This window comes from Musca autumnalis, unplaced genomic scaffold, assembly GCF_047663935.1.
Source record: "Musca autumnalis isolate F117 unplaced genomic scaffold, ASM4766393v1 scaffold_4, whole genome shotgun sequence".
Lineage (NCBI taxonomy): Eukaryota > Metazoa > Arthropoda > Insecta > Diptera > Muscidae > Musca > Musca autumnalis.
In genome coordinates, this window is record NW_027411977.1 from 60,967,629 (window position 1) to 60,980,615 (window position 12,987).

The 12,987-nt window shown below is 40.6% G+C and overlaps 1 protein-coding gene across 1 annotated transcript in view; it reads left to right on the forward strand.

Annotated features, from left to right (window-relative positions):
* Nucleotides 1–12,987, forward strand: part of LOC141401098 (band 7 protein AGAP004871-like) — a 62,708-nt gene that overhangs the window by 1,474 nt on the left and 48,247 nt on the right. The window lies entirely within an intron of this gene.

Consider the following 12,987-nt stretch of genomic DNA (forward strand, 5'->3'; position numbering starts at 1 on the left):
CTGTTGATCTGAAAATGTAGCTAAAAATGCCAACTCTTGAAGGGAGTGTCCGAATTGGTCCATACTTTACACATCCTTATATATCTACCAGATATAGATCAGGTTCAAATATGGACTATAATTGTCCACTCCATCCGGTACCTCCCACACACAATTTCGGATAAGTTCACTTTAAGACCTGATATCGAATCAGTTTGATTTTTGTTGAAGCAACATGCATTCGCTGCCTCAATTACGATGGTAAAAGTTTTTTTCAGGGGCAAGTCCGTACTTCTTGAGCAAACAGCCCGAAGGGTGTAAAAACCCCATAGGCACCATATGTAATGGCTGGAGATCCACTTCCATAATGGTCAATGTCGATCCATTCCTTTTAGTATCTACTCCGCAAAACTTTTGATCTTTAATCCTAATCAATATTTTTGTCGGTTCAAACGCCCAAAATTTTTAAAACTCCGTAAATAATTCTGAGGGTATATCTCTGTCGACAAAGCCGACTGACACTTTTTTACTTGTTTAACCATTAATCGGTCAAAAAACGTTTTTTAAAGGAAAATTCTCATATATAAACACAAGAGTTTGATGTATTCAATAAGCTCATAAAAAATATGAAGACTGAACACCAAATTTCAATAATTTCGGGTGGATATTGAGGCCACAACATTCAAAATACCGAAAATGAAAGGTACGGTTCTATGGTCGACAGATTTTTTACTGACAGATTTTTGGTGGAAAGTTATAAGCCCCCAACGAAGACATAATAACAATTTTTGCCATTTTGGTGTGATAATCAGGCTAAAACGTCCAAAATACTAAAAATCGGGAGTACGGTTCTATGGGGGCTACATCAAAACGTCGACCGACCATCCCAGTTTTTTTGTCCTGGAGATTGTAAGTCAATAATAGGTACGTGTAACAAAATTGATGCAACTACAACAACTTCTTCTATTTTGGCCACAGTTAATATGAACTCGCGACATAGTGGGCCGTACTTTGTTTACACTTCTCCGTTAGAAATTTTTTATTATATGTATTCCAAAATATGTAAACTAGTATGGACTATAAAAACTTGGATCTACATATCAAATATCATCTTAAAAAAAAAATTGAAACTCATATTGATTTCAGCAGACTATCGAAAATGGTTAAATACCCATAATATAATGTCGATTTGTTGAACATTTTATTTGCGGTCACTTTATTTAGAACTCTTTTCTAACATTTGCGCCATACAAGGAAAGAATACCATGAGGTCTCATCCTTCCTCCGAATAAACCTATTGACAAATGTACTCCACACGTTTGATATGACCATTACACTTAATCCAAAATTCATTAGTTCATTGTCCGGATGGTACAATAATTGCTAATCCATTTTCAAAATCGAAATGTGACGCAGTTTTTAAGATTTCTAAGATAAATTCCTAATTTTATTTATGAAGGAAAAATTTTATTGACAAATTTTAATAAATTAAGAAAAAATAGTAATCATTCAAATCCCACTACCAAATAGGACTTAAAATGTTTGTAAATTTCAAGAAAATCGAAGAGTACAATCATTGTAAAAATTGATTTTAAATATTAAATCGCCAAAATTGCATCCAAGCTCATCGAGCAAAATTTTTCCATCTTTTATTAAATAGCTGATAAGTCAACAAAAAATAATTTTTATACCCACAGCCTTTAAGCTAGAAAGGGTATATACACTTTCATACGGGCAATATGTGCCTTATCGAAATAATGGTTTTAGACCCCAAATATGTTTGGACGAAATGTGTTTCAGACAATTTGGAGTCGATTTAGCAATGTCCGTCCGACTGTCTGTCTGTTGTCCAAACATAGTATAAGTTCGAAGATTAGCCATATCTGTCTACTCTTTCAGGTACCTCCCCCACAAAAGTTCGAAAATGTTCGGAAAATTTGTGCGCACGATAACTCTTGAAGGGAGTAACCGATTTGGTCCATGCTTTCAATTCCTGAAATGTCTACCAGACTTAAATGAGGTTCCAATATGGACCCCATCGGTCCACTCCTTCGGGTACCTCCCACACAAAATTTCGGATAAGGTCAGTTTAGGACCTTCTCTCCAATCGCTTTGATTTTTGTTTTAGCAACTTGTATTCACTGCCCCCCATACGACGGTACCAGTTTCATCAGGGGCAAGTACACACTTCCTGAGAAAATAGACTGAAAGTTGCAAAAACCCTATGACCGTGTGAGGTGGTTGGAGTGCAAGACAACTCTCGAACAGATCTGTCGATTTGGTCCAAAATTTTGCCTTAGTAATATTTTGTGCAAACATAGTTTAAGTTCGAAGATAACCCATGTCGGCCCACTCCTTCAAGTACCTCCCCCACAAAAGTTCAAACATGTTCGGAAATATTGTTCGTACGGTAACTCTTGAAGGGAATGGCCGAATTGGTCCATACTTTACACATCCTAATATATCTTCAAATATGGACTATATTTGTCCACTCTATCCGGTACCTCCCACACAAAATTTCGGATCAGTTCACTAAGACCTGCTATCGAATCACTTTGATTTTTGTTGAAGCAACTTGCATTCGCTGCCTTAATTACGATGGTAAACGTTTCTTCAGCGGCAAGTCCATTCCAACAGCCCGAAGGGTGTAAAAACCCCTATGGCACCATATATAGTGGCTGGAGATCCACCTCCATAATGGTCAATGTCGATCCTTTTATCATTATTGATCTTTAATCATAATCAACATTTTTGTCGGTACATACGCCCAAAATTTAAAGAAAAAATTTTTTGGGAAAAAAATTGTTTCAATATACACAGGCTGAGGGTATATCTCTGTCGGCAAAGCCGACTGATACTTTTTTACTTGTTTTTTTAATTGGACCAAATTAAAGTCTTTATGAGTATTTCTTTGCATATAGTTTTACAAAATTCGACATTTTCAAGGCGCGATATGACTGGAACCGTTAGTCAAAAAAAGCTGAAAAAATACTGAAAGGTTTTTCTGATGAGCAGCATCACCACAGCAAAAAATAAAGGAAATCAAAAACCTCATTTTGAAAAAGTGCCTGATTTCACTTTAAGTGGCAACTTTTTATGATTTTTTCAGTATATTATTTAACTTGCTTTGGTGTCCGTTTAGTTCATATCTGGTAACTCATTTTTAGCTGTCATTTGGCACAGTTGCAGTTGACCAATCGAACTGGAACTTTGCACACTTTTCAGATTTGGACGACAATACTTACTTACTTACTTAGCTGGCCCATTACAGAACATTTGTTCTATAGGCCGAACTAAGAAAAGATCTCCAATTCTCTCTATTTGTTGATTCGCTTTCTGGAATACCGAGCCTATTTATCTCATCATCCACTTGTTTGTGTCATCTATTCCTTGGCCTGCCAATTCTGCGTGCACCACCAAGCGGTCCGTGTTTATACATCTTTTTAGCGGGGTCATCATCGCTCATTCTTATGATATGGCCTAGCCATCGCAATCGCTGCATCTCGATACGTTTAACAATATTGATGTCGTTGTACAGCAGATACAGCTCGTGGTTCATGCGACGTCGATATTCACCGTCAACGCAGATTGGTCCGTAGATCTTTCGAAGAATTTTTCTCTCAAATACACCAAACACTGCCATGTCTGCTTGCGCAAGTACCCAGGCTTCGGAGCCATACATCAGCACGGGTAGTATCAGTGTTTTGTAGAGCGTTATTTTTGTTTGACGAGATGTGGCTTTGTTTTTAAACTGCTTACTTAAACCAAAGTAGCATCTGTTGGGCAATACAATTCTTCTTTTTATTTCACAACTGATGTCGTTTGTTGTGTTTACGGAGGTGCCGAGGTAGACGAAGTCTTTTACTACCTCAATATTATAGGAACCAACTTCCACAGTCGGTCCGAGCTCAATGGACGCATTGCGCGTCGACACCATCAACTTGGTCTTCTCACCGTTTACCGCCAGACCCACTTTAGCAGATTCTCCTTCGACCTTCATAAAGGTATCAGTTACTTCTTTTACTGATCGGCCTATGATGTCTATATCATCAGCATAAGCAAGTAACATGTGACTATTGGTGTAGATTGTGCCACTTCTTTTGACGTTTGCCTCTCGTATAACCTTTTCTAGCAGGATGTTGAAGAGGTCACACGAAAGCCTGTCTCCTTGTCTGAAACCTCTTTTGGTACCAAACTCTTCGGAGAGGTTCTTTCCTATTTTAACTGAGGACCTCGTGTCAGTTAAAGTCATTTTACAAAGCCGGATGAGCTTTGCGGGGATACCAAATTCAGACATGGCTTGGAATACCTTTGAACGCAGCGGGCTGTCGAAGGCTGCTTTATAATCGACAAAAAGGTGGTAGGTGTCGACCTGCATCTCTAGGGTCTTCTCCAGGATTTGCCGCAGGGTAAATATCTGGTCAATGGTGGACTTGCCAGGTCTAAAGCCGCATTGGTATGATCCAATTATCTCGTTGACCATAGGCTTTAGTCGTTCGCACAATATCCCTGACACGATCTTGTAGGCAATAGGTAGTCTTATGCCCCTATAGTTAGAGCATACAGTCTTATCTCCCTTCTTGTGGACGGGGCACAGGATACTCAGGTTCCAATCGTCGGGTACTCGTTCTTCCTGTCAGATGGTGCTAACTAGCTGATGAATACACCTTATCAGCGTGTCGCGTCCGGTTTTGAACAGCTCGGCTGGTAAGCCATCGGCTCCTGCTGCCTTATTATTCTTCAGCCGATTTATTGCTGTCTTTACCTCATCTTGGCTGGGCGGTATACATTCAATACCATCTTCTGGGATTGGGACTGTGGTATCTTCGTCGTCTTCGCTGCTATTGGATACCAACAGTTTTGAAAAATGTTCTTTCCATATCCTGAGTACACTATCTGTATCAGTTACCAAATTACCTTGCTGGTCTCTACAGGAGGATGCGCGTGTACCAAAGCCATCAGTTTGATGCTTTACTCTTTGGTAGAATTTTCGGACTTCATTCTGGCTCCTGTACATCTCGATTTTTTACACTCCCGCTTTTCCATCTCCCTCTTTTTCCTGCGGAAAAGACGTTTCTCCTCTCTCCTTTTCTCCCTGTATCTCTCTCGTGCGCTACTCGTTGCTACGGATTGTAAAGTAGCCCTATATGCCGCATTTTTCTCTTCGGTGGCAGCACGACACTCCTGATCATACCATGGATTCCTTGGTGGAGGCCTCTGGTATCCAAGTATGGATTTTGCGGCTGTTTGCATGGAGTGGGCAATGCTTTGCCATTGCGCTGATATGTTATCGGGATGAGGAGTGCTTTGATTAAGCAATTGGGCTAGTTGAGTGGAATATGCTGTGGCTATCTGTTGTGATTGCAGCTTACCGATGTCTAACTTTCGTGTTGTTTCTGTTTGTACTTTGTTTGCTACGTTTAAGCGGGTGCGTACCTTTGCTGCAACAAGGTAGTGGTCCGAATCAATGTTTGCGCCTCGGAACGATCGTACATCCAACACGCTAGATGAATGTCTTCCATCTATCACAACATGATCAATTTGATTTCTTGTTTTCTGATCTGGAGACAGCCAGGTGCCCTTATGAATATCGAGATGATTAAATCTGGTACTGCTAACTACCATGTTTGTTGTAGCTGCAAAGTCTATCAGCCTCATACCATTGTCAGATGTTTCACTGTGGAGGCTGAATTTCCCGACTGTTGGGCCAAAGATATTCTCCTTTCCAATTTTGGCATTAAAATCTCCTAGAATAATTTTAATGTCATGGGCAGGGCAACTGTCATATGTTTCTTCTAAGCGCTCGTAAAATATATCTTTGGTCTGTTCGCCCTTTTCTTCAGTGGGAGCATGAGCGCAAATAAAGCTGATGTTGAAGAATTTAGCTTGTATTCGAATTGCAGCAAGTCTTTCATTCACTGGGGTGAAGCTGGAGACCAGATGTTTAAACCTCTGACCAACTACAAAACCGCAACCAAACTCATGCTTTGTGTCATGGCAGCTACAATACAGTGCGTCACCTTTAGGTGTTGTTGTGACATCTTTCCCAGTCCATCGTATTTCCTGTATGGCAGTAATGTCGGCCTTGTACTTTTCAAGTACATCTGCCAGCGCGTACACTGCACCTTCTCTATAAAGAGTGCGAACATTCCAGGTGCAGATTCGCAGATCATGGTCCTTAAAACGTTTGCGGGGGTCGTCAACTTTAGAGGGGTTTGTTTTTCTTTTCTTTTGTTTTTTCATAGTAGGCTGCTTTTTTGTAGGGGGGGGGGGGGGGGGGTGGTGGTTACTAGCCCGACGCCCAAACCCAAGTTTTTAACGTTCTGATGGGTGAACGCGCGGCACATGTTAGCTCACTACCTTTAACGAGTGTTAAAGGCAGTTCCCCAGGTGACACCACGGGGAGGTCAGTGTCCACTTGGGAAGAAAGAGGGACCAAGATAAATCCTGGGCTTTGCCATGTTAAAACCGTTCATGACCGTTGCTTGGTATCTTCCATCCCCTACGTCACCCACCCTCAACACCCTCAACGAAGTCTAATATCAAATTTCAGCTACTTTTGGTGAGGTATTGAGGTCGCAGCCTTCAAAATACAGAAAATCGGGAGGTACCCTTCTATGGGGACTACATGACGACGTGTGGAACTTAACCAACAAATTTCAGGTGGACCGATTTATACCCACAGCGAAAACTAAATACCAAATTTCAGCCATATCGTACCACCGATATGGGGGGCTGTATGATGACGTGGACTTATACCGACACATTTCAGTTGAAAAATTTCATACTCCTAATGAAGACTTAATACCAAATTTCGCCTATTTCGGTAAGGTATTGCGGCCGCAACCTTTAAAATACCGAAAATCGGGAGGAACCGTTCTATGGAGGACGAGCACAGTGCTGCCGCGTGGACAAAAATCAAAAAATGTGATGTTAGCTGTTACATGTGTTTATGTTTTTTTCTTACAGTAAACACATCCGAAACAACGAATCTGAAAGAATTTTGTCGATATATGCATCCATAATATAGTTATAGGTCTTTAAATATGAAAAATATTTCCCAGGTAATCTAAAGCGATAATCATATGAAAATTAGACGACATTTAAAATAACATTTTCTGAAAAGTTTGTTAATAATATAAAAAGTTTTGGATGGGGATATGATGGGTGGGCTATAAATATAACATTTTAGTAAAGGGTGTTTTTTAAGCCCAATAGAACTTGAAATTGTAAAAAATAACACAAAAAATTAAATTGTAATCAACAATTTTTTTTATTCGAAAGATCAATGAGTGTCATTAACATTTGAAAATGATTTCGGGCATATGGGCACCGCGGCTGTTCTTGACGAAGTGCATTCTGGACGTCCAATTTTTTGCCACTTTTTCGAGCACTGCTGGCCGTATGTCACGAATAACACGAACAATGCTGGCCTCCAAGGCATCAATTGTTGCTGGTTTATCAGCATAAACCAGTGACTTCACGTAGCCCCACAGGAAATAATCGAGAGGTGTCAAATCGCACGACCTTGGAGGCCAATTGACAGGTCCACTTCTCGAAATCAACTTATCGCCAAATTTTGATTTCAATAAGTCGATGGTTGCGTTCGCCGTATGGCACGTAGCGCCATCCTGTTGAAACCACATCTCCTCCGGATCAATGTCATCCATATTTTCAAACAAAAAATCATTGATCATGGTGCGGTAACGATCTCCATTGACCGTAACGTGAGCTCCGGCCTCATTTTTGAAGAAATAAGGTCCGATGATGCCACCAGCGTGAAAACCGCACCATACGGTGCATTTTTCTGGATGTAATGGAGTCTGTAGGGTCTCTTGTGGATTGGTCTCACTCCATATGCGGCAATTTTGCTTATTAACAAACCCGTTAAGCCAAAAATGCGCCTCATCGCTGAACACAATTTTTCGTCTATAAGTTGCGCGAATCGACGACTGATTTTCAAAGTAAATTTCGATAATTTTGTAGCGTTGTTCAAGCGTGAGTCTATTCATGATGATTTGTCAGAGTATACTGAAACAAATAAAAAAAAAGTTTCAACAAAATTTAATTTTTTGTGTTACTTTTTACAATTTAAAGTTCTATCTAGCTTAAAAAAAAACACCCTGTACATCATGTGCAGCAAAGTACCGTTATCAAGAACTAAAAATTTAAATTTGATACATAAATTTAAATTCTTAATATTTCGAAGAGAATATGTTTTGATTTTTCCCGATTTTGCTACAAATTGATCAATTTAATAGAATAGCCTTCAAATTTAATATGTGTTAATTTCTTAGGCCACTGAATAGCTACGCCGATTTTCACAAAAATCGGTTCAGATTTGGATATAGCCTCCATATATATTTTATTGGGGCTGTATGACAACGTGAACCAATACCAACAGCTATTTTGGTAGGGTATTGAGGCTGCAACCTTAAAAATAACGAAAATCGGGAGGTACCGTTCTATGGGAGCTATATGACAACTTGGACCTATATTTCAGGTAGAAAGTTTTACGTCCTCAACGAGGACTGCATACCTATTGGGGCACTATGACGACATGGGCCAATTCCAACAGCTATTTCGTTAGGGTATTGAAGCCGCAACCTTCAAAATACCGAAAATCGAGAGGTACCGTTATATGGGATCGATATGACGACTTGGACCTCTACCGACAAATTTCAGGTGGAATGTTTTACACCCTCAACGAAGACCAAATACCAAATTTCAGCTTTTTCGGTGGGGTATTTAAGCCGCAACCTTCAAAATACCAACAACCCATCGAAGCACATACCTAGAACTGGAGATAGACCCAGAGCCAGCAAGATCACAGGACAAACTGCCACCTTGCCTGAAACCTCATTTTGGCATTGAAAGTCTTATTTTGAATGCTGATCTCGTGTCAGTATAGCATAATAAGCATATCAAACTCAGACATGGCTTGAAACACCTTTCACCTTATTGGGCTATCGAAGGCGGCTTTAGAGTCGACAAATAGGTGGTATGTATCGATCTGTTTTCCATGGTTCTTCTCTTGAGTTTGTCATAGAGAGAAAATTTTTTTCTATTGTAAATTTTCCAGTTCTAAAACCGTATTGCTATTACCAGATTATTCTATTGACCATAGGCTCAAACCGCCTTTCTTGTGCACGGGACATAACAGACTGAGTTTCCAATTGATGGATATTCAAATTCGTCTATTAAAAAATTTTGCTAATCAACTGAGGTATACCCCTTATCAGTATGCCGTCACCGGTTTTAAATAGTTCGGCAGGCAGGTCACCAGCTGTCCTCACCTCACTTTGGCAAACACTCAATGCCATCATTTAGTATCGGTTCTGGGGTACTTTAATCCCCTCCCATATTTGATATCCAAAACTTAATGAAATATCATGTTCCTTTAATCATCCATTATCTTTGCAGGAGAGTGGTCCTGCGCCATACACTTCAGTCTGGTGTTTTACACTCTGGTATAATTGTCGCACTTTGTTCTGATTCCTGAACATTTACTATATATAAATGTGGAAATATACCAAAAATCAGAGGTACCGTTCCATGGGGGCTTTATCAGAACCTAAATCGATATATACCATTTTCAATACCAGACTTTAAAGAAACTTCTATACCAAATTAGAAAGCTCTGTCTTAAAAATTGCAAGCTGTATCTTGATTTCAACAGCAGGCGGGCAGACGGATATAATTATATCGACTTGGAATTATATGCTGATCAAGTGGAAAAAGTGGGCGTGGTAAGTTTTTTTCCGTAAAAACCTGAGGTGGACTATGAAGACAATTTTAAAGATAAATTTATCTAAATCGGTCCAGCCGTTCTAAACTAATGCAACATATGCAACTTACGAAATTTTTTCAGCCGCATCGGTTTTGCAATTCGAAAATTATTGTATTCAGCCTGCTGCCACCATTTTAGTTGGTGGCAGCAGGGTTTTTGAAGCTTCTGGGCCATTATTTTATGAAGTATGGACTTGTTACGTATCGTAGTAATCAAAACGACCGGGACTACATTCAGTAACAAATTTGAACCGATCCTCGAACAGCTCATAAACTAAACATATTCCAAAATGTTTGAACTCTGGTGAGAAGAAATACCTAATATGTTGACCATCTTCGAATTGACATTGTAGTTAGAAGTGCCAGATTTAGAAATTTTTGCATATCGTGCATATTTTGACATATTTTTTACATATTTGCATAAAATGAGCATATGCAAAAATATATACAAGGATTTGTAGTCTAAATATCCCACCGAGATTCCTGAAATTTGGTATTAAATCTTCTTTAGGGGTATGAAACTTTACACCTGAAATTTGTCCGTGTCTTCATATAGAACGGTTCCTCCCGATTTCCGATATTTTTAAGGTTGTGACCTCAACGTCACACTGAAATGGCTGACATTTTGTATTAAGTCTTCGTTACTTACTTACTTACTTAGCTGGCCTACTACTGAACATTTGTTCTATAGGCCGAACTAAGAAGAGATCTCCATTCCTCTCTATTTGTTGCTTTGCACTCTGGAATACCGCGCCTTTTCATCTCATCATCCACTTGTTTGCGCCATCTATTCCTTGGCCTGCCAATTCTGCGTGCACCGCCATGTGGCATGTATTCATACGCCTTTTTAGCGGGTTCATCATAGCTCATTCTTATGATATGGCCTAGCCAACGCAATCGCTGCATCTCGATACGTTAACCTATATTGATGTCGTTGTATAGCAGATACAGCTCGTGGTTCATGCGACGCCGATATTCACCATCAACGCAGATTGGTCCGTAGATCTTTCGAAGAATTTTTCTCTCAAACACACCAAGCACTGCCATCTCTGCTTGCGCAAGTACCCAGGCTTCGGAGCCATACATCAGCACGGGTAGTATCAGTGTTTTGTAGAGCGTTATTTTTGTTTGACGAGATGTGGCTTTGTTTTTAAACTGCTTACTTAAACCAAAGTAGCATCTGTTGGCCAATACAATTCTTCTTTTTATTTCACAACTGATGTCGTTTGTTGTGTTTACGGAGGTGCCGAGGTAGACGAAGTCTTTTACTACCTCAATATTATAGGAACCAACTTCCACAGTCGGTCCGAGCTCAATGGACGCATTGCGCGTCGACACCATCAACTTGGTCTTCTCACAGTTTACCGCCAGACCCACTTTAGCAGATTCTCCTTCGACCTTTATAAAGGTATCAGTTACTTCTTTTACTGATCGGCCCATGATGTCTATATCATCAGCATAAGCAAGTAACATGTGACTATTGGTGTAGATTGTGCCACTTCTTTTGACGTTTGCCTCTCGTATAACCTTTTCTAGCAGGATGTTGAAGAGGTCACACGAAAGGCTGTCTCCTTGTCTGAAACCTTTTTTGGTACCAAACTCTTCGGAGAGGTTCTTTCCTATTTTAACTGAGGACTTCGTGTCAGTTAAAGTCAATCTACAAAGCCGGATGAGCTTTGCGGGAATACCAAATTCAGACATGGCTTGGAATACCTTTGAACGCAGCGGGCTGTCGAAGGCTGCTTTATAATCGACAAAAAGGTGGTAGGTGTCGATCTGCATCTCTTGGGTCTTCTCCAGGATTTGTCGCAGGGTAAATATCTGGTCAATGGTGGACTTGCGAGGTCTAAAGCCGCATTGGTATGGTCCAATTATCTCGTTGACCATAGGCTTTAGTCGTTCGCACAATATCCCTGACACGATCTTGTAGGCAATAGGGAGTAGACTTATTCCCCTATAGTTAGAGCATACAGTCTTATCTCCCTTCTTGTGGACGGGGCACAGGATACTCAGGTTCCAATCGTCGGGTACTCGTTCTTCCTGCCAGATGGTGTTAACTAGCTGATGAATACACCTTATCAGCGTGTCGCCTCCGGTTTTGAACAGCTCGGCTGGTAAGCCATCGGCTCCTGCTGCCTTATTATTCTTCAGCCGATTTATTGCTGTCTTTACATCATTTTGGCTGGGCGGTATACATTCAATACCATCTTCTGGGATTGGGACTGTGGTATCCTCGTCGTCTTCGCTGCTATTGGATACCAACAGATTTGAAAAATGTTCTTTCCATATCCTGAGTACACGGTATCAGTTACCAAATTACCTTGCTGGTCTCTACAGGAGGATGTGCCTGTACCAAAGCCATCAGTTTGATGCTTGACTCTTTGGTAGAATTTTCGGGCTTCATTCTGGCTCCTGTACATTTTGATTTTTTCACACTCCCGATTTTCCATCTCTCTCTTTTTCCTGCGGAAAAGACGTTTCTCCTCTCTCCTTTTCTCCCTGTATCTCTCTCGTGCGCTACGGATTGTAAAGTAGCCCTATGTGCCGCATTTTTCTCTTCGGTGGCAGCACGACACTCCTGATCATACCATGGATTCCTTGGTGGAGGCCTCTGGTATCCAAGTATGGATTTTGCGGCTGTTTGCATGGAGTGGGCAATGCTTTGTCATTGCGCTGATATGTTATCGCGATGAGGAGTGCTTTGATTAAGCAATTGGGCTAGTTGAGTGGAATATGCTGTGGCTATCTGTTGTGATTGCAGCTTACCGATGTCTAACTTTCGTGTTGTGTCTGTTCGTACTTTGTTTGCTACGTTTAAGCGGGTGCGTACCTTTGCTGCAACAAGGTAGTGGTCCGAATCAATGTTTGCGCCTCGGAACGATCGTACATCCAACACGCTCGATGAATGTCTTCCATCTATCACAACATGATCAATTTGGTTTCTTGTTTTCTGATCTGGAGACAGCCAGGTGCCCTTATGAATGTCGAGATGATTAAATCTGGTACTGCTAACTACCATGTTTTTTGCAGCTGCAAAGTCTATCAGCCTCATACCATTGGCAGATGTTTCACTGTGGAGACAGAATTTTCCGACTGTTGGCCAAAGATATTCTCCTTTCCAATTTTGGCATTAAAATCGCCTAGAATGATTTTAATGTCATGGGCAGGGCAACGGTCATATGTTTCTTCTAAGCGCTCGTAAAATATATCTTTGGTCTG